This window comes from Pogona vitticeps, chromosome 1 (genome assembly GCF_051106095.1).
Source record: "Pogona vitticeps strain Pit_001003342236 chromosome 1, PviZW2.1, whole genome shotgun sequence".
Taxonomy (NCBI): domain Eukaryota; kingdom Metazoa; phylum Chordata; class Lepidosauria; order Squamata; family Agamidae; genus Pogona; species Pogona vitticeps.
Genome location: NC_135783.1, coordinates 123,604,701 through 123,625,473, shown reverse-complemented (window position 1 = coordinate 123,625,473; position 20,773 = coordinate 123,604,701). Strand labels below are relative to the sequence as shown.

The 20,773-nt window shown below is 46.0% G+C and overlaps 1 protein-coding gene across 2 annotated transcripts in view; it reads left to right on the top strand.

Annotated features, from left to right (window-relative positions):
• The window catches only part of FAM83B (family with sequence similarity 83 member B), an 89,718-nt gene that overhangs the window by 31,371 nt on the left and 37,574 nt on the right, over positions 1–20,773 (top strand). The window lies entirely within an intron of this gene.

The window sequence follows — 20,773 nt, the reverse complement described above, 5'->3', positions numbered from 1 at the left end:
TAGAACGCAATACTACTTTCAATCATTCTGTATTTGATATATCAGCACAACTGGCATCATTAAAACTAGGGGTCTGAAACTCAATTTACCTGGTGGCCGCTGGAGGCCAAGTCTGGGTGAGGCTGGGCCGCATCAGATTTTCCACCAGAAACGCTTTGTTAAAAAAATTCCAATCTTCTCAAATCTTTTTATTTTTTAACACAAAATAAGCTGAAAAAATTAATTAATTAATTAATTAATTAATTAATTAATTAATTAATTAATTAATTAATTAATTAATTAAAATAATAATAATAATAATAATAATAATAATAATAATAATAATAATAATAATAATAATAATAATAATAATAATAATAATAATAATAATAATAATATAAATGAATGATTTTGGAATTCTTGGTACACAAATTCAGAGGAATAATAAAAAAGTGAGCAACTATACTGTAGTTTCTTCAGTCTTCTACATCTGCTATATTCAGATTCAAATGTCTGTATTAACAGTTCTTTAACCTTTAACCTTCTAAACATGAATTGTCCTGAACATGAATGGAACATTGAAGGACATGAACTGTTCTTCTGAACATGGCTTCTTCAACGTGGTTCTCCATGAATCCACACTAGTGGGTTTAGACAGCGCCTGCGCTGGCCTCTCGGAATTTTCTAGAGCTGTAAGAGAAAAGTAACAATGTTTTAGGCTACCCCTTATCGCGCATGTCTTAGCCCGCCAACGGCTCAGTTCCTTTTTTCCGCCAGTGAGTTGGGACCTCTCGTTAGAGCTTTGCTTCTTGGTTCGTTCTGGCGAACTATTTTGCTTATATTTTCTGGCTACCCTGACTTTGGACCGTTTCTTTGACGACGCTTCTGCCTCTGGTGATTTTGATTCAGTGAACTCTGCCTTCATCCGGCGTTAATTGCCTCAAAAGGCCTCCCGCTGAGGCCTAATAGGCCTTTACGGGCCCCCTGCGGAGGCGCCACGCGCCTACAGGAATCTTTCAATTTTCCCTCATTGGACTTCCTTTTTTTGCTCCGGTCGGCGCGGCTCTGTTCTCAGCTACTCGGAACCTCCGCTACGGTTGGTTTTTTCCCTTTCCTCTTGGTCTATGCCTCCTAAGGAAAAGCCATCCCCCAGGAGAGGACCCTTTCGCCTCTGCACCGCGTGCTCCAGAAAACTTCCCTTCCAGGACGGACATTCCCTCTGTTTGTACTGCCTGGGGGAATCGCACGCGGTGTCCCACTGCAGGCATTGCAAGCAGTTCACAAAAGTCACACTCAAGGCGCGCCAGCAACGCCTGAAGTATTTCTTGTGGAAACAGACTTTGTCCGCTTCCCAACCTTCTCAAATGGAGGCTATACCCTCTACCTCCTCCGTGCGCTCCGAAGTGAAGCTAGTTTCGGCGCCCGAGCCATCTAAGGGAAAGGGACCTAAGCAGTCTTCGAAAGACAAATCTAAAAAAAGGAAGACTCCGTCAGCACTTACCTCCGCATCGGTGTCCCTCTTTTCATCGACCGAGTCCTCGGTTCCACCGGTGTCGGAACATCTGAAAAAGAAAAAGGTGTCGACAAAATCATCAGCGAGAGCTAAGGAGCTTACCCTCGTCGTCCCATCTATCTCGACTTCAGTGCCCTCTCCTTTACTCGAGGATTCGTCTAGAGACCGGGAATCGGTGTCGGACTTGGCTCCTTCTTTACCTCCTCATCAAGAGCCACCGTCCGTTGTCGAGAAGTCACCGACCACGAGCCACTTAGAGAAAATAGTGGCTGATCTACCGGGAGTCCCTCGCAGCCCCATTCTAACCGGGCTAGGGACGGGATCGCGATCCTCGACACCGGGATCCCCAGGCTCCAAGTCTCCTTCTACACCAGTGAGACCTGCTAAGCCTGTTCCGGCCCCCTCTCCTCGGCTTCCAGCATCCGAGTTAGAGGAGGAGCCTGTACCTAAGAAGCCCCGGCGCCACCGCAAACATAAACGCGGTTCTGGCGCCGGTAGGCATAAGAGACATCGACGCCGAGACTACTCTTCCTCTGACTCTGAGGATAGCAGGGATAGGAAACGGTCTCGGCGTCGTCGTCGTCGTCGTCGCGATGAATCCACTGAGTCCTCGTCATCGACTTCCCGCGACCGACGTCGACGTCGAAAGAGGCCCCGATATACCTCTTCCTCCTCGTCGTCGACCTCACCCCCTAGGAAGGGTCGACATGGCAAGCGCCCGATCGTAGACAAACCGGTCCCCTCGACACCGGTTAAGCCAACTGACCCTCCAGGTCGGCCAACACCTCCTCCTCCTCCGGTGCGCCCGGTGCCCGAACCTGTACCTCAGGCACCTCGGCCTCGTAAGATTTCTAAGGCTAAGGATACGGACTCTCGTCCTAGCATCCTCCAGTCTTCTGATGAGGAGAGTCAGGACCCTCACTCCTCTTCTGAACAAGAGGACGGGAATACTTCTGAGGCTTCTCTGGAATTACCACCTCCGGGAGAACCCCTAGGCTCAGACGCGGCTGACATCCACCCCTCCTCCCCGTCTGAGGACTTTTCCTCTTACCCTCAGATGGTCTCTAGGATGGCTGCAGCGCTTAAACTGGACATAGAAAAATCCCCATCGCGCGCAGACGACCTGATTTTTGGGGATATCCATCTTGCAAGATCTCGCCCTGTCAGTCTCTCTTACGTGCCTGAACTTATGGACCTTCTCAAGGAGTATTGGCAGCACCCTGCTGACCCTCCCAATATGTCCAGGCGTACTGAGAATATGTATCGTGTCCATGGAGATGATACCGCGTTCTTGCTGAAGCATCCAGCTCCCAATTCCTTGGTAGTGGAATCCAGTGTTTCACGATTACCAGCTAAAGGTCACCCAACTCCAACCACTAAGGAGGGCAAGGACTTGGAAGTTTTGGGCAGACGGCTTTATTCTATGACTACCTTTGCACTCAGAGCTCTCAATTACTTGGTAGCTATGGGTGCATACCAAAAACAACTATGGGAACGAGTCTTGCCAGCCCTGCAAGTAGCTCCAGAGGACATCAGGCAGACTTGTCTCAATGCACATGCGGAGGCCTTGACCGTTTCCAAGCACCAACGCCTAGCCTCCCGTCACGTCGCTGATGCCAACGCGAGGAATTTGGCATCCATCATTACCTTAAGAAGGCACGCCTGGCTTCGTTCTGCCAACATCATGGAAGACATCAAAGCTAGGATTAAAAATCTGCCTTTTGATGCAACAGGCCTCTTTAATGGTTCCACTGATGAGAATCTTGAGAACTTACACAAGAGCAAAAAGACGGCGAAGTCCTATGCAGTGCAGCAGCAGCCTAGACCTTCCAAGTCTCAGTGGAGGCCTAGACCCCAGCAACAACCCTATCAACAACAGACCTATCAACAATCCGGTCCTTCCACTTACCATTCGTTCCGATCTCAAGCTGCTCCACGCTCCTCACAAGCTTCTTCATCGGCTTCCAGCTTCAAGCCCCAGGCATACAAGAGGCAGTCCTTCAAACCTGGGGGGAAAAGGTCAAAACAATATCTTTGACTCTCATCATCCCATCCGGTCCATCAGGTTACGCACAAGACTTTCTCCTTACCTTCTGAACTGGAACAAGATTACCCAAGACACCTGGGTCTTGAGCATTATAAGCTCCGGCTACCGCCTGGAGTTTATAGAGTTACCTCCTCTAGGCTGGATCAAGCCTACCTCGTTCGATCCCATCCTAGAGGACGAGATTCTCACCCTTCTGGAGAAACAGGCCATCCAGGTAGTACCTCAGCAGGACATCCTGAACGGGTTTTACTCCCGGTACTTCACGGTTCCGAAGAAGGACGGCGGTCTGCGTCCCATACTAGATCTGAGGGACCTCAATTCTTACCTCAGGCCTCGTCGCTTCAGGATGGTCACTTTGGAAGGGATCCTTCACCTGTTGAAGAAAGGAGACTGGTTTGTGGTGGTGGACCTCAAGGATGCTTACTTTCACGTAACGATACACCGAAGATTCAGAAAATATCTCCGGCTCATGTTCAAGGACACGGTATACCAGTTCGTGGCTCTTCCCTTCGGTCTAGCCTCGGCACCGAGGACCTTTACCAAATGTATGGCCCCGGTAGCGGCTTACCTGCGATTGCAGGGCATCCAAATTTACCCATACATCGACGATTGGCTCATCGTCTCCAAATCCAAACCAAGGGCATATCGAGACACCCAGTTTGTCCTCAGTACTCTTCAAGCCCTGGGACTATCCATCAATCTCGAGAAGTCTCATCTAGAGCCCTCTCAAACGATGGACTACATAGGGGCACATCTCGATGCAGTGCAAGGCCGCATGTTCCTTCCTCTAGAACGCGTTCACAAGATCAGAAGAGCGGTTCGCAAGTTCAAACCGCGACGCACGGTGTCGGCCAGGCTGGCTCAACATCTGCTTGGCCTCATGGCATCGACAACAGCCACCTTGTCTCATGCACGGTTAAAGATGCGCTCCCTACAGATTTGGCTCCTCACCCTGTTCGATCCAGAGACAGACAGCCAAAGAAAGCGCCTCAGGGTCACACCAGAGCTGGCGAGTCAACTACAGTGGTGGACATTCCTTCCCCATCTCTTGGTCGGCAAGCCGTTCAGACCCATTCTACTTACCAGACAGGTCACCACAGATGCCAGTCCGACGGGTTGGGGAGCCCACTGCGAGGGTCATCAGATCAATGCCCTCTGGACCCCAGAAGAATCGACGCTGCACATCAACCATTTGGAGATGTTGGCGGTCATAAAAGCCCTCAGGGCCTTTCTTCCCCTGGTAAGGGGCAGGGCTATACAACTAGTTACGGACAACACCACCACGATGTTCTACGTGAACAAACAGGGAGGCACAAGATCAAAGTCCCTTCTGTTTCTCACCATCCAGCTGTGGGAGTGGTGCTACCAGCAACACATCTTTCCGGTAGCCATCCACATTGCTACAACGGACAACCAGCTCGCGGACGACTTGAGTCGCCGCTCTGCTCAGACCCACGAGTGGGAATTAGATCAGCAGGTATTCCTCAAACTTTGTCGGATGTGGGGTCAACCGCAAGTAGATATGTTTGCAACTCCCAGCAACAAGAAATGTCTGCATTACGCTTCTCGAGCCGGGAAAGGAAAGGACTCCCTCGGGGATGCTTTTATGATCCCTTGGAACGTGGGACTGATCTACCTGTTCCCTCCGCTACCTCTTCTGCAGAGAACTATCATCAGAGCCTTGCGAATGAAAGCGGAGGCGATCTTAATCGCCCCTTGGTGGCCACGTCGACCGTGGTTCTCCACACTGTTTCAGGGTGCAGTGGACTACATGACATTACCATTGCATCCACATCTTCTCACTCTGGACGACGGGAAGATTCTACATCCCGACTTGGAAACCCTCCATTTGACAGCGTGGAGGATTTCCCATCACTAATTGAAGTCATTGATAAGGCTCGTAAACCAGCAACAAAGTTGCTTTACCAATATAAATGGAGGAATTTCTTGAAGTTTGCCAAGGAACATAACTTACAGTCATCCCCAGTATCCTTGTCTACCCTCCTGCTCTACCTCAGACATCTTTTTGACTTTGGACTGTCCAAATCTACCCTGAAGGTTTACACAGCGGCTATTGTGGCTTTTCAACCTCAGGGTTCTGAGTCATCTCGCTGGTTTTCACACCCGACGCTTAAGGCCTTCCTCAAGGGTTTAAGCAACATGAGGCCGCCGTTGAAGAAACCAGTGCCACAATGGTCTTTGCAGACTGTTTTACATAGCCTCACCAGACCTCCATTTGAGCCTATGGCCTCTTGTGACCTTAAGTTCCTGTCTTTCAAGACTTTGTTCCTAGTAGCCATCACTTCGGCTAGGAGGGCTAGTGAACTTGCAGCCTTGCGTGCGGACTCTCCCTATCTTCAGTTTTACAAGGATAAAGTTGTTTTGCATCCTGATGTTTCCTTTCTCCCTAAGGTGGTTTCTGAGTTCCACGTTAACCAACCTTTGGTTTTACCCACGTTGTTTCCTGAAGCAGTGACAGATGTTGAGCGCATGCTTCATTCTTTGGACGTTCGAAGGGCACTTGCCTATTATGTCTCAAGGACTAAAGACTTTAGGAAGTCCCCTCGGTTGTTTCTTTGCTTCTATGGTCAGCAGAAGGGTTCAGCTGCTTCGTCGTCCTCTCTTTCTAGATGGTTGGTCTCCACTATTTCGTTGGCCTATGAACTACAACACAGACCTATTCCTGAGGGTCTTAAAGCCCATTCAACTAGGGCTGTGGCCACGTCTACAGCTTTGCTGCGAGGAGTCGATGTTCAAGAAATTTGCAGATCGGCTACCTGGTCTAATGTGTCCACATTTGTCACCCATTACAAGTTGGACCTTCGGGCCAAGAATGAGACCAAGTTTGGAAGGGCTGTCCTTACGTCATTGCTACAATGACGGCCCACCATCCAGTAAGTTTGCTTGCTAATCACCCACTAGTGTGGATTCATGGAGAACCACGTTGAAGAAGGACAGGTTACTTACCTGTAAACATGGTTCTTCAAGTGGATTCTCCATGAATACACACGTCCCGCCCGGCCTCCCCACATGTCCGTCATTGGAATCGAGTCCCAACTCTTCTTTGTGGCGGGCATATGGAACTGAGCCGTTGGCGGGCTAAGACATGCGCGATAAGGGGTAGCCTAAAACATTGTTACTTTTCTCTTACAGCTCTAGAAAATTCCGAGAGGCCAGCGCAGGCGCTGTCTAAACCCACTAGTGTGTATTCATGGAGAATCCACTTGAAGAACCATGTTTACAGGTAAGTAACCTGTCCTTCTCTTGCCTACTCCTTGCTGCTAGAGACCTGGCAGCGCTTCCTCTTGCATAGCCGAGCGACATTTGGCTTGAGGGAGGAAGCAGCTGAGACCCTCAGTATGGCTTGAAGATGATCATCAATCAGTCTGGACCTGTGCTTGGACTTATTGAAGTTCAAGGTGGAGAAGAGCTTTTCACACAAGTATGTGCTCCCAAAAAGGCACATGGTCCGCTTGAACATTCGGGAAAGCTCAGGGAAGCTGGGGGTCAATTCTCTCAAAATTTGCCCAAGCTTGTCTGCTTTTCCACTCACCTCCCTGAACTTCGCTTTGACTTCAGAGTTGCACTGCAGGTCAGTGAGCTCCATTTGAAGCACAGGAGGGGCATCTTGCACATCAAAGGAGAAGGGGTCCGCAAAAATTTGAAATGTGGCTATGTGCATCCAGAAGGCAGACCCTCTGTCTGCCCGGCAGTCTTCTCCCTCAGGGGTTTGGCACCACCGGGGCTTCTGCTTTTAAGTCTCTCTCTCCCCCTCGCTCTTCGCAGGTCACCTGACGAGCCTGCTGCTAATGCTGTCGCCTCGTCCTCTCTGCGCTTCTCCTTCCCCCTGCCTGGTGCTCCTCCACTCCCTGTGCACAGACACACCCCTAGCAGCTGCATGCGCCCCTTCTGCAAGGCTGGCCCCATCAGCAGAGTAATCTCTCCCCCCTACCGAAGCGCTAATGGGGCTTCCTGGGGCTTCTTGATTCCCGTGGTCTTGCCCAGTGTGGCTCAGGGAGATGGGGGGAGGGGAGCGCATGCGAGAAGGCTGTTCTCTCGACAGCACCCCCTCCCACAGCACATCTGGGCAGGGAGCGGAGGAGGGCCAGGCGGGGGAAGGAGAAGCGCAGAGAGGACGAGGCGACAGCAGCAGCAGCCCCACCAGGTGACCCACGAAGAGCGGGGGGGGGAGAGAAAGACCTTAAAGCAGAAGCCCAAGTGGCACCAAACCCCTGAGGGAGAAGACTGCCGGGCAGAGAGAGGGGTGCTTCAGGGGGGCAGGCAGGACTCAGCCCCTGCGAGGCGGGTAGGAAGCCCCACACTCTTCAAGTAGGTGCCACCACCGCTGCTCCCGCTCCTTAAACTTTCATATTAAGGCGGGAGCCACAAAATATCTTCCCACGGGCCGCATGTTTGAGACCCCTGATTAAAACCTACCTGTTTTCCATTGGAGAAAAATAAAAATACATGATGCTGCCTATTTTGGAGTCTTTGAGAATTTCCTTTTGGCTTCATTACACTGAACACTAGTAGCAGCCTTAGCCAATCCATACATCAACCTTTGCAAGCATGTCAGGATCAAATGCTGGTTATAAGCCACAGATATTTCATTTTAACATGAATTTATGCACAGTAGGGGGCTAAAATGTTATGATCTAGTGAATTCCAAGAGTTCAAAACAATAAACCCAGCACCCTCTAATTACAGGCACCATCTGCCCTGGCATTTTTTCAAACAGCATGCTGCATTTTCTGTCCATGTAGTTTAACATCTTCCCTAATCCACCTTCTATCACCTTCTGTGAATTATGTTCAAAAATGATTTTTTGAACATACATTTTTCATTTTAAGTATGAAAGCTTCTGCCCATTTAATCTCTTTCCTCTGTTGGCAGTAAAGTTATTCTGGGGATGAATATTTATTTATGGAGGGAAAATTTTCAGTTGCTCCTTCAATTTGGTTCCAGATCATTACTATAAGCGTGTTTGAGAAATGCATTGTGCTTTTCCTTAAAGCTGGCCAAGTGTTAAGGGGAGTAAGTGTTGAACACATTATATGCTAATTCAGTAACCACATTATTCATATTCTGGCCACAGAATTTTGCCTTAGATTCCTATTTCAGAAATGATGGATAATTGGTATGTATTTGGCATCTAATGTGAGCCTCATAGAAATGTATTTTTTCTCTCCTGTACAGTACAGTACATAGTATTCTAGTACTTTTCCCTTTGCCACAAGAAAAAATTCTTAGTCCATAGGGACCTGGCTTTCTCCCATTTCACTAATGCTCTAAATTTGATCCTCCCACCCCCCACCCCCCCACACACTGATTTTAAGGGCTCCATTCTTGCTCAACTGGCTATTGCTCAACCTGAGCCAAGATGACAGACAGCCTAATCCTATGCATTTACTCATACACAAGTCCCACTCAATTCAGTAGGGCTTCTTTCCAGGTACGTTGGTACAGGCTGCATTAAATTGTGAAGTAGGACGTGTAGCGACCCCAGACCTACTGGAGTATCCCACCCTGTAGTTATGCTGCCACCAACCATTCGCTCCACCAAGTCACCCAGACCAGGAATGGATTTTAATAAACAAACGAACAAGGTTTATTGAAACAACCAACAGGGTAAATAAAAGGATCAGGTAAATAGGATACTGGAACGTGGTATAGTCCCAATCGTACACATACAACAGATGGGTTCCCACGGAACACTTTAAGGTAACGCACAGACCCTGAACCTATCAGTTCTGGCTACCTAGATAGAAACCTGAACCTATCAGGTATGTACTATCTGACGAACAGTTGTACCCAGTCTGCCCCACAGTCTGACCCACAGACTCCAACTCCACTTCTCCACACCAGCTCTCCTACGATGGACTTCCCCCAAATATATATACAGTACAGCTCCTCCCCCCTGATGTCCCGCCTTCCACTCCCCATAGGATGGAACTTTCCCTCCAAACCCCTGACAGACAGGTACCATCAGTGCTGTATGTGACACCTCCCCTCTTTATAAGTTGTTTTGCGGGGGAAAAGCTAAGGTGCTTTTCTCCAAAAAAACAACCAGGATCAAAACACATAAACAGTTATACATTATAATACAATCCCATAACCCATACTTACTCACTCTAGGTCGAACATATCACTTATGCATTTAAACATTAATATTTGCAATACATTAAGTTACCTTTATTAATACAAACCAAGCCTGTTCAATAAACAGATACATTTAACTTTTGGTCACCAAAATATACACAGTCCATGGTTTCTTCGCCGTCTTCACTCGTCGGGTCTTCTTGACAAGGCGTCAGCAACATAGTTCATTGACCCTCTGACCACCTTCACTTCAAAGTCAAAATCTTGCAGGTTTAAAGCCCACCTCATAAGTTTACTATTATGGGTTTTCATTGTCTTTAACCACTGCAGTGGTGAGTGGTCAGTGCACAGAACAAAATGTCTTCCCCAGATGTAAGGTTTGGCCTTCTGAATCGCGTATACTATGGCCAGGCACTCCTTTTCCACGGTTGCCAAATGTCTCTCACCTTTCTGGAGTTTCCTACTCAGGTAGGACACTGGATGCTGGTCACCATTTTCATCCTCCTGGCAAAGAACTGCTCCTATCCCGCTGTTAGACGCATCGGTGTAGAGGATGAACTCCCGGTCGAAGTCGGGAGCACGCAGCACTGGATAATGGATGAGCGCCTCCTTCAACCTCTGGAACGCCTCCTCACAGTCGCTGGTCCACGGGATGCGGTCATCATTCTTCTTCCACGTCAGATCGGTCAGCGGAGTCGCCATCTCGCTAAACCTCGGGATGAACTTTCTGTAGTAGCCCCCCAACCCAAGAAATGATTTGACTTTTTTCTTGGTGTTGGGTCTGGGCCAATCACGAACAGCTTCTATCTTGGCCTCTAGGGGTTTGATCACTCCTCCCCCTACTACGTGACCCAAGTATTTTATTTCTGGGCTACCCAGCTGACGCTTGCCTTTACTGTTAGCCCTGCTGCACTTAACCTCTGCAGCACTATCTCCAGGTGTTTCAGGTGATCTTCCCAGGTATTGCTGAAGATCCCTATATCGTCAATGTAGGCCACAGTAAAGTCATTGAGCCCTGCTAAGGTCTGGTCCATCAGCCTTTGGAATGTGGCTGGTGCATTTCTGAGACCAAAACTAAGGACTCTAAACTCATATAGACCGAAAGGGCTGCAAAATGCGGTCTTTTCCTGATCCCTGGGATCAATCCTTAATTGCCAGTAACCCTTTACTAGGTCCAACGATGAAATGAACCGACAACCCCCTATGGTTTCAATCAGGTTGTCTAGCCTGGGCATTGGGTAGGCATCAGGAGTGGTTACGCGGTTTAATTTCCGGTAATCTACACAAAATCTAATGCTCCCATCAGGCTTGTCCACCAGGGCTATCGGAGAGGACCAAGGACTAGAAGAGGGGACAATTATGTTCTCCCTAAGCATCTCGTCCAGCTCCTTCCGCACCTTGTCCCTATAGGGTCCCGTCACTCGGTATGGGGATACTGCTTGCGGGGTTGCATCCCCTGTGTGGATCCGATGCACCACTCCCTTCACTATCCCCGGCTTATTTGAAAAAACCTTATGATATTTGGTGAGCAGCACTTTTAGTTCTTGCTGCTGGTCTTGGGTGAGTGCAGGACTGATCTTCACCTCATCTGGGTTGTATTTCACTTCCCCTCTACCCTCCCAGAAAGGTAATTCAGCTTCCTCACTCTCAGCTGCTTTTATGGCAAATAAAACCCTCTGTTCCCCTCTGTGGTAGGGTTTCAGGGCATTCACATGTACCACCCTCCGTGCTTGGTGTTCCTCCTGTTCTATAAGGTAGTTCAGATCCGACATCTTGGAAATGACCCTGTATGGTCCTGCCCATTTGAGCTGTAGTTTGTTCTCTTTGCAGGGCCTAAGCCAAAGCACTTCCTCCCCTGGGTTAAAGTGCCTCTCCCTGGCTTTCTGGTCATACCAGGTTTTCTACCTGACCTTCTGAGCTTGCAGGTTTTCTGCTGCTAGCTCTAGGTTTCTCTTCAGGTCATTCATTAAAGTGTCTATATACGTCACAACCTCTTGTGGGTCATCCTGGGTGATCTGCTCCCAATTCTGTTTGATTAAATCAAGTGGACCTTTTACTTTTCTCCCAAACAAAAGTTCAAACGGACTGAACCCGGTACTGGCTTGGGGCACTGATCGATAAGCAAACAAAAGGGATTGCAGCTTCTGGTCCCAATTGTTTGGATTCTCTGCCAAGTAAGCCCTAATCATGCGCATCAGAGTCCCATTGAACTTCTCCGTTAACCCATTACTTTCGGGGTGATAGGCAGTGGTTTCCTTGTGTTTAATTCCACAGATTTGCCATAACCGTTTCATGAGCTTTGATGTAAACGAGGTGCCCAAATCTGTGATTATTTCTGAGGCAAATCCCATCCTGGACATATACCCCACCAAGGCATCTGCCACTGTGTTAGTTTCAATGTTAGTCAAGGGAATGGCTTCGGGGTACCTCGTGGCATGGTCCACAATGGTGAGAATGAACCGGTTCCCCCTCTTTGTGGCCTTGGGCAAAGGTCCCACAATATCCACTCCTATACATTTGAACGGGGTGTCAATCACAGGCAAAGGGCACAACTTCGCTTTGGTCCTGTCACGGTTATTCCCCTGCCTCTGACACACATCACATTGTTTACAGAACTCCTTGATCTGCTTCCCTATTTCAGGCCAGTAAAAATTTTGTGTGATTCTCTGCTGTGTTTTGTTCACCCCTAAGTGCGCAGCAAACATGTCAGAGTGCCCCCTTTGTAAGATCATGGGGCGATACTTTTCAGGTACCACTAGCTGACTTCTGATCCCATCTCCCCCTTTTGAGATATTCATCAGGGTCTCTCTATATAAAATTCCCTTTTCCTCGCGAAATCTCGCTGGGGTTTCAGGTGTTAGCTGGGTGTCTGTCACCTTTTCAAAACACTTTCAGAGAGTGGCGTCTGCCTTTTGCTCTTGGCCAAATTTGCTGTCCGTGGTTAAGGTTTCTGCCACAGCTTCGGGACTACCCTCATCTGCTTCAACCTCGGGCTCTTCAGTACCCCCCTGAACTGTCCCCGTGGTAGCTTGTGAGCGTGTAATCACTAGCACCCGTTTCACATGTTCAGCCAGGTCATTTCCCACGAGCACGGCTGCTGGCAGAGTCGATGAAATCGCTAGACGCCAAACTCCCCTCCAGCCTTGAAAGCTCACAGGTACCTCAGCTACTGGCAGTGAGATCACCTGCCCCTCAATCCCTGCCATCTTCAGGCTCTCATTTGGGATTATATGCTTCTTAGGAATAATGTCTGGATGGCATAGGGTCACCTGGGAACAAGTATCCCTTAGCCCCCTATACTGATGGTCAAGTATTCCTACGTCCACCCCAGCGGTCTCAAACAATTGCGAATCTGTCCTAACTAGTAAGCAGCGCTTGACCTCCACAAGAGGACCATTTTCCCCAGCCTGATCAGCAGATGTAACTGGTCCAGAGTGAGTAGCCATGGCAACAGGCTCCCTCAGTGGCAAGGAGCTTTGCTCTGTCTGGACACAGAACACAGCTTTTGGCTTGGTTCCACTCAAATCATGAGGCAAATTTCCCTTTAGCTGCTTTAATTTCTCACACTCTGAGATTAGATGGCCCTTTCCTTGACAGAAATAACATTTTCTGCTGTACTTGGAGTCTTTCTCATCTGGTTTTGGTTTTCCCTCCAAAATCTGAGGTCTTGGTGGTTTCATGTCCGAGGGCTTCCCTTCAACATGGGCCCCTCCCCCTTGCTGGTTTTTCCCTGGTCCCTGAGAGTACCTGCTGTAGGTTTCTTTGGGCTTACCCACAGATTTCCCCTCAGCACCTAAGGGCTTCCTTATTTGGGAAATAAAATCTGCGATCTCCGCCGCTTCTGTCACCGTTTTAGGTTTCCTCACTCTCATATGGAACTTTAGTTCCCCATGCAGGACTGAATAAAATTGTTCCAGCGCTATCAGGTCTTTGAGCTGCTGGAAGGTCTCTGTCCCCTCCTGAGACAGCCATTTCTCTAGCAACCTCACCAGTTGGGCCCCCACTTGGGTAAAAGTCTGCTCTGGTTTTTTTGGTGAGTGACCTGAATTTTTGCCTCAGCTGTTCAGCATTTATCCCATGCCGGGCAAACACCAGTTTTTTAAACTCAGCGAAGTCCTTCAGCAGTTCCACTGGCATCTCTGCATAGACTTCTGCCAGGCTGCCACTGATTAAAGATCGCATAATGGTCATCTTCTCAGTTTCCCTTACTGAGAAGTCCACAAACGCTCTTTCCACGAGGGAAAAGAACACCGCAGGGCAATCTCCCTTGTTGTACACAGGGAATTTCTTCAGGTCAGTTTTAGACAGGCTGCCTTCCCCATTCCCTGGGTTCCCCTCATTATTATTGTTATTCCTATTTCTACTCATTATTTCCAGTTTCTTCAGCTCAAACGCCATTCTTTCTATTTCGAATTGTCTTTGTTTCTCTCTTTCCCTTTCCTCCATTTCCCTCACCCTCAGTTCATGCTGTTGGGCTAGGAGCATTTTTCTGAGTTCTGAGGTCAGTTCTCCCGTGCTCTCATCCTGCACTGAGCCAAATTCCTCCTCAGAACCTTGGTCTCCCTGTGGTTCTCTCTCTTTCCCCATTTCTGCCATTTGGCTTCGAGTCAAGGGCATAATCCCCCCAGAATAGGCTGCCTTCAAAAGTCACGCCTCAAAATAAAACGACGACTTTTTTCCTTTTGCCTCAGAAACAGCCTTCTATAGACTCCTGCTGTCCCTCCAGCACCAACTTGCAACTGTTGCCAGGCAGAATCCACCCCCTCTGCTAGGCCTCTCAGCAGACAGGCTAGATCACTGTTACTTCACGCAGCTTTGCCTCAGCCCTTTCCCGCCAAACGGGTTGCCTCAGAGCTCCCTAATCTAGTCCCCCAATCTGAGTTTGCACGTTCTTCCACTAGCCTACCTCCCCGTGAGGTAAGCCTAGAAGATTACCTACGCACCCTCAGATTGTCCCTGACTAGACCCCCCCTTGCTCTGGGCACACTTGCCAAGGCTTTGCTGGACCACTGGACAACTGGACCAGTCGTATCCCACCGCTGGACACCAATCAATGTAACGACCCCAGACCTACTGGAGTATCCCACCCTGTAGTTATGCTGCCACCAACCATTCGCTCCACCAAGTCACCCAGACCAGGAATGGATTTTAATAAACAAACGAACAAGGTTTATTGAAACAACCAACAGGGTAAATAAAAGGATCAGGTAAATAGGATACTGGAACGTGGTATAGTCCCAATCGTACACATACAACAGATGGGTTCCCACGGAACACTTTAAGGTAACGCACAGACCCTGAACCTATCAGTTCTGGCTACCTAGATAGAAACCTGAACCTATCAGGTATGTACTATCTGACGAACAGTTGTACCCAGTCTGCCCCACAGTCTGACCCACAGACTCCAACTCCACTTCTCCACACCAGCTCTCCTACGATGGACTTCCCCCAAATATATATACAGTACAGCTCCTCCCCCCTGATGTCCCGTCTTCCACTCCCCATAGGATGGAACTTTCCCTCCAAACCCCTGACAGACAGGTACCATCAGTGCTCTATGTGACAGGACGGGATTTGTATGTTTCCAAGAGTTATTTTATTTATTGGATATACTTGGAGTCATAAGTAGGCCAGAATTCTAATTGCCTGATTTCTCTTGCTGCAAGTAGGAGCAGCCAAATAGGCCATGGACCACCTGGAGTTTGTTAATTTTAATAACTGAATTTGGCACTCTGGCTTATCTTTCTCCAATAAACCGTAGCTCGAAGTTATGAACAAGGCATTGCCTCTCTCAGGACAGAGACCCATTAAAAAGGGTGGAAACCCTGCAGTTTTGTTAGTTATTCCCATCTTGTAACCTGGCCTTAGCCCTTGGTAAGCTGGAGTGATCAGGGCACACAGGAACATGCTGCCCATCAGTGACACGACATCTTTTTCTGAACCTGTCAGAGGATAAGAGGATTACAGTTGTGTTCAAAATTATTCAGCCCCCAATGCTGTAAAGGGGTTTAGGGACTATAGTGTACATTTGGAATTGTATTCAGAATGAAATCCTGCAAGGACGTTTTAAAGAACCAAATGCAACTAAAATAACATCAATTGTTTATGTAATACAGTAGTAAATGTTTCTTTTGTGGTTTCTTCATTGCCACAATTATTCAACCCCTTAAAGACTACCACTCTGAAGAAGAGAGGTTCATTCAGGTGTTTTCGAACAGGTATTGAAAACACCTGTGGATGTCACCGAGCACCAATCAAGCATAATAAGCACCAATTAGGCAGCTTTAAAATGACTGTGATACTCAGCTCCTTCTAGACATTTACTGGTGTGGTTACAAACATGGTGAAGTCAAGAGAATGGTCCAGGAAGACAAGAGAAGAGGTGATTTGTCTTCACAGGAAGGGCAATGGCTATAAGAAGATTGCAAAGAAGTTAAACATACCAAGAGACACCATAGGAAGCATCATTCGCAAATTCAAGGCAAAGGGCACTGTTGAAATGCTACCTGGTCGTGGAAGAAAGAAGACGCTGACTTCGACTGCTGTGCGCTACCTAAAGCGTAGAGTGGTGAAAAGTCCCCGTGTGACTGCTGAGGAACTGAAAAAAGATTTGTCAGATGTGGGTATAGAAGTTTCAGCTCAGACAATAAGGCGCACACTGCGTAATGAAGGTCTCCATGCCAGAACCCCCAGGCGCACCCCCTTGCTGTCTCCCAAGAATAAGAAGAGTCGACTGCAGTATGCCAAAAGTCATGTGGGCAAACCACAAAAGTTGTGGGATAGTGTTCTGTGGACTGATGAAACAAAATTAGAACTGTTTGGGCCCATGGATCAACGCTATGTTTGGAGGAGGAAGAACAAGGCATATGACGAAAAGAACACCTTGCCTACTGTGAAGCATGGCGGAGGGTCAATAATGCTTTGGGGCTGTTTTGCTTCTGCAGGTACAGGGAAGCTTCAGCGTGTACAAGGTACCATGAATTCTCTTCAGTACCAGGAGATATTGGATGAAAATGTGATGCAGTCCGTCACACACCTGAGGCTTGGGAGACGTTGGACCTTTCAACAGGACAATGATCCCAAGCATACCTCCAAGTCCACTAGAGCATGGTTGCAGAGGAAAGGCTGGAACATTTTGGAGTGGCCATCGCAGTCACCAGACTTAAATCCAATTGAGAACCTCTGGTGGGACTTAAAGAAAGCAGTTGCAGTGCACAAGCCTAAGAATTTGACTGAACTGGAGGCTTTTGCCCATGAAGAATGGGCGAAGATACCCGTAGATCGCTGCAAGACACTTGTGTCAAGCTATGCTTCACGTTTAAAAGCTGTTATAACTGTAAAAGGATGTTGTACTAAGTACTAAGATTGAATGTCACTTGGGGGTTGAATAAAAACTAATAATGATGTGAGCACAGAAAAGACATTTGTGGTTATTTCATTATAAACTTAAGGTTATATTTCTCTGACCTACAAGTGCCTCTTTCATGTAAATGTAAGCAAGATGACTGAATGATCAAAATAAATGTCAAAATGGCCAAAACATTCAATTTCAGTGGGGGCTGAATAATTTTGAACACAACTGTATCTTCTGAGTTCAATAGATTTACAAAGTCAATACAATTTTTTTAAATTTAATGTTTAGTGGAAAATGTCCCTTATAAAATCTGAATTATGAAGATGTTGGTAAGTTAGTTAATAGTTGTTTAAAGTCATCTCAGATATCCATTCATTCATAAATTCTATTAGTGCATATGTTCTTGGAAGGTTTTGTTTTATTTCACAAAGAGCAGAGCATTTGGAATTCATAGTTACCTAGAAATGTCTTGAAGCTGAAATACACTGTGGGATGTTTGACACATTTTATTGCTTTAATGATAGAATTGCAGAGTAATTAAGTTCGAAGGGGTCTATAAGAGCATTGAGTTCAACCCCCTGCTCAGTTCAGCAATCCATATCAACATAAATTTGACAGATGTTTCCTGTTTTTTTCTTCCATGCAGCTTAATGATCACTTGGATCTTCTGGCACTGAAGTATTAAATAAAAGGCTTGAAAAGTATCTGGCTGAACTTTTCCCTGAAAACTGTTGTTAATGTTGAATCACTTCAAATTTCAGAGATAATGCTGCTTCATTTGAATGTCTCTTAAGTGATTTCCCCTTGTCCTCCTTATGAATAACATCATTCTGCTATTGTATCTTTCACTGTTCCTGTTTTTTTTCTTGTCCTTGTTGTTATTCCTTCCTTGGAATAAATGTAATCAATTAATGTTTTTATTTTTAAAAAGCTTTTTGTGTATTTAGTACTACTGAGGTTAGAGGGGACAAAACAAGCTGGCCTTTTATCTGGGCTTTTTTTATCATTTGTTCAGGTTTCGTTAGCTGCCATATTTAGAAAGTTGTGGTGGTCATAGTGATTGAGTAATTAGGCTAAAACTGAAGAGAGTCAGAATCTGAGGCTGTAATTTTCAGTAAGATACCTTTTATATTTTCTCTGGCATAGCTGCTGTGCATCACACATATCGGTTGTGTTGGTCCTGCCTTAGAACCTGGCCTTAGCCCTTGTTAAGTCGGTGAAGCCTCCTTTTGAACCACTGGCTGCAATTTCTTTGGATCTATTGTCTGCCAAAGTAGCATTCTTGATAACCCTCCTGGTACAAATATTGGTACAAATTTCTTGCGCATGTGCCGTAGTTGAGGGGTGGGCTACCACCAAACCTCTCTCTGTCTAAAGGTTCCAGACCATGGGTCTTCAGGCACAGTTCCATGCATGTGAATTCACAAACTATTTAAAGAGCAAATGTTACAGACAGGGATACCGTTTTCCCCCATTTTCACACCAAGAATATTGTAACATGTACTACATGGTGTTCTTGATACAGTACTGTATAATTTTAGGAAGCTACACCTAGCACAAGGATAGTCTGGGCTATGTTTTGTAAGTCACATTAAAAGTCATCTTTAAATAGCTTTATTGGCTTCCTGTTTATGAGCTAAACTCAAGTCCTAAGCAACTTGGAGCCAGAGTATCTGAGCATCCTCCCATGTAAGCCTGCAAGAGCTTGTGTTTTCCTTATCTGAAACTCTATTATGTAACATACCTCCTACACTCACGGTAGAATGGTAGCATGCAGATGGCAGAACTTCCTCCTTAGGAAGCTGGCTTGGTGCCTTCAGTATTGGCCTTTAGATGCCTGGCAAAAGTGGTGTTATTTGATGGATCATTTACTAATTAAAACTGACTTTTATTTTAACTGGTTCTCTTGTTTTATTGTAATAAGTGCAATTTTTAAAAATCCTTTTTAATTTGTAAACTTTTAATGGCTTTGTTCTAAATTGTTTCAAACACTCAGCGAGTGGACGTGTGGTTAAAAAATACATGCAGAACAGGTGGGACTTATTCAGCAAAAGTCAAAATGAACATTCAAAATGTTGGTGTAAGACATGGGTGCTGCTTAAATTATCAGATGCTTGTAGATACAGTGCTTAGCTAGTCTATAACAATGGAGTTTCCTTCAGGAGGAATGTGTTGAAGTTCAGAAATTCTGTTCAGATTTGACAATGTTTCTTATTGAAAGTTAGCAGTGTTTACCTCTGACAGTTACAATGGGTGTCAAAAAGTTCTACATGGCATACTCTGTGTTTAAATGAGGCCTTAACTTTGTCTAAGAATCCACTGTACAGTACCATTTGATATGTGATGAAATACAGGGAGTGGTTGTTTAAGAAATGAATCAAAGTATCCACAGTGCATTTTTATAAACCCATTCTTGGGCTTAAAGGCCAGGGGCTTTTTCAGTCGCTGCCCACACTTCAAGTTTCATGGAGATTCTCTAGCTGGAATGTGGTACTGTACTAGTTGTGTGGGGATTATAAAGTCATCAGTTTGCTTAATTGAGTTGTATGAGTAAGCTCATAGAATTCTGAATAAGAGTTCCTTAATGTAGTTTATTGAGCTAAAGTATTCAGTGAACACTAATTTCAACTCATGTAAATTATATTTGTTCTGTTGGTTGCTGGCTTCAAAGTAGCAATCAAATTTAAAGCACTCATTTGGTGACAGAAAACCACAGCTTCATATACCATCAGTCTTATAAGTCAATTTTTTTTTTTACCATAAATGTGTTGTAAAACACAATTTGAATGCAAAAATCCTTACTAACAAAAAAATTGTGTTACACTCTACGGTTGCAGAAATAACTCCAGCCTTGCATAGAAATGTACTAACTAGTAATAGGTTGATCACGATCAGTCCTGCGTAGGCTGTCAGAAATTAGATCTCACATTAGACCCCCAAATAAATGTTATGGGTCAAAATGCTAAGAGAAATTTCAAATGTGGAAGTAGTCAGGTTTAATTTCTGGCATTTCTAGTTAAAGAACTTTAGGTACCTAACGTACCTCCCTGAGGTCTCAAACAATTTCTGCCAGTTGAATTAGACAGTACCTGGATTAGAGATGGGCTAATTATCTGTCTCAATGCAAGGCAGTAACATTTGATGAAAATAACAAGATATGAGAGTGTTTCTCCTGTTGACACCTATTGTCAATACTTGATTAAAAAAAGAAACTGCCATGTGATGAAAGCTTCATTTGGTGAGCCTATTGTATGATTATTGTACTGATTGTGTGACAAATGAAAACCTCTTTCCTGGGCCAGTTGTACACTATCTTCTGTTTTGCTACCTTGTGGGAGCCAAAAGAAATTAAAGGTACTTAAAACAGCAAGATGATGATTCAGAAACACCAGGAACAGTCAATCAAATTTATAATAGAGTGGTCCTGACCTGGCCAGATAGGCGGGATATAAATGAAATAAATAAAGAAAGAAAGAAAAATATTGACTGGTATTATATAACAGATACAAGTTTTAGCCAAAAACCTAAGTATTTGTTAAATATCGGCACAGTATATATGCTGTCCATTACTACTACTACTACTACTACTACTACTACTACTACTACTACTACTACTACCATGTTTTCCCGAAAATAAGACAGGGTCTTATATTAATTTTTGCATTAATTTTTGCTCCAAAAAAACACATTAGGGCTTATTTTCAGGGGATGTTTTATTTTACAGTCCCATGCACAATGCTGTACAATGGTGGAAGGCAGGGTTTCACTTAACTAGGGCTTA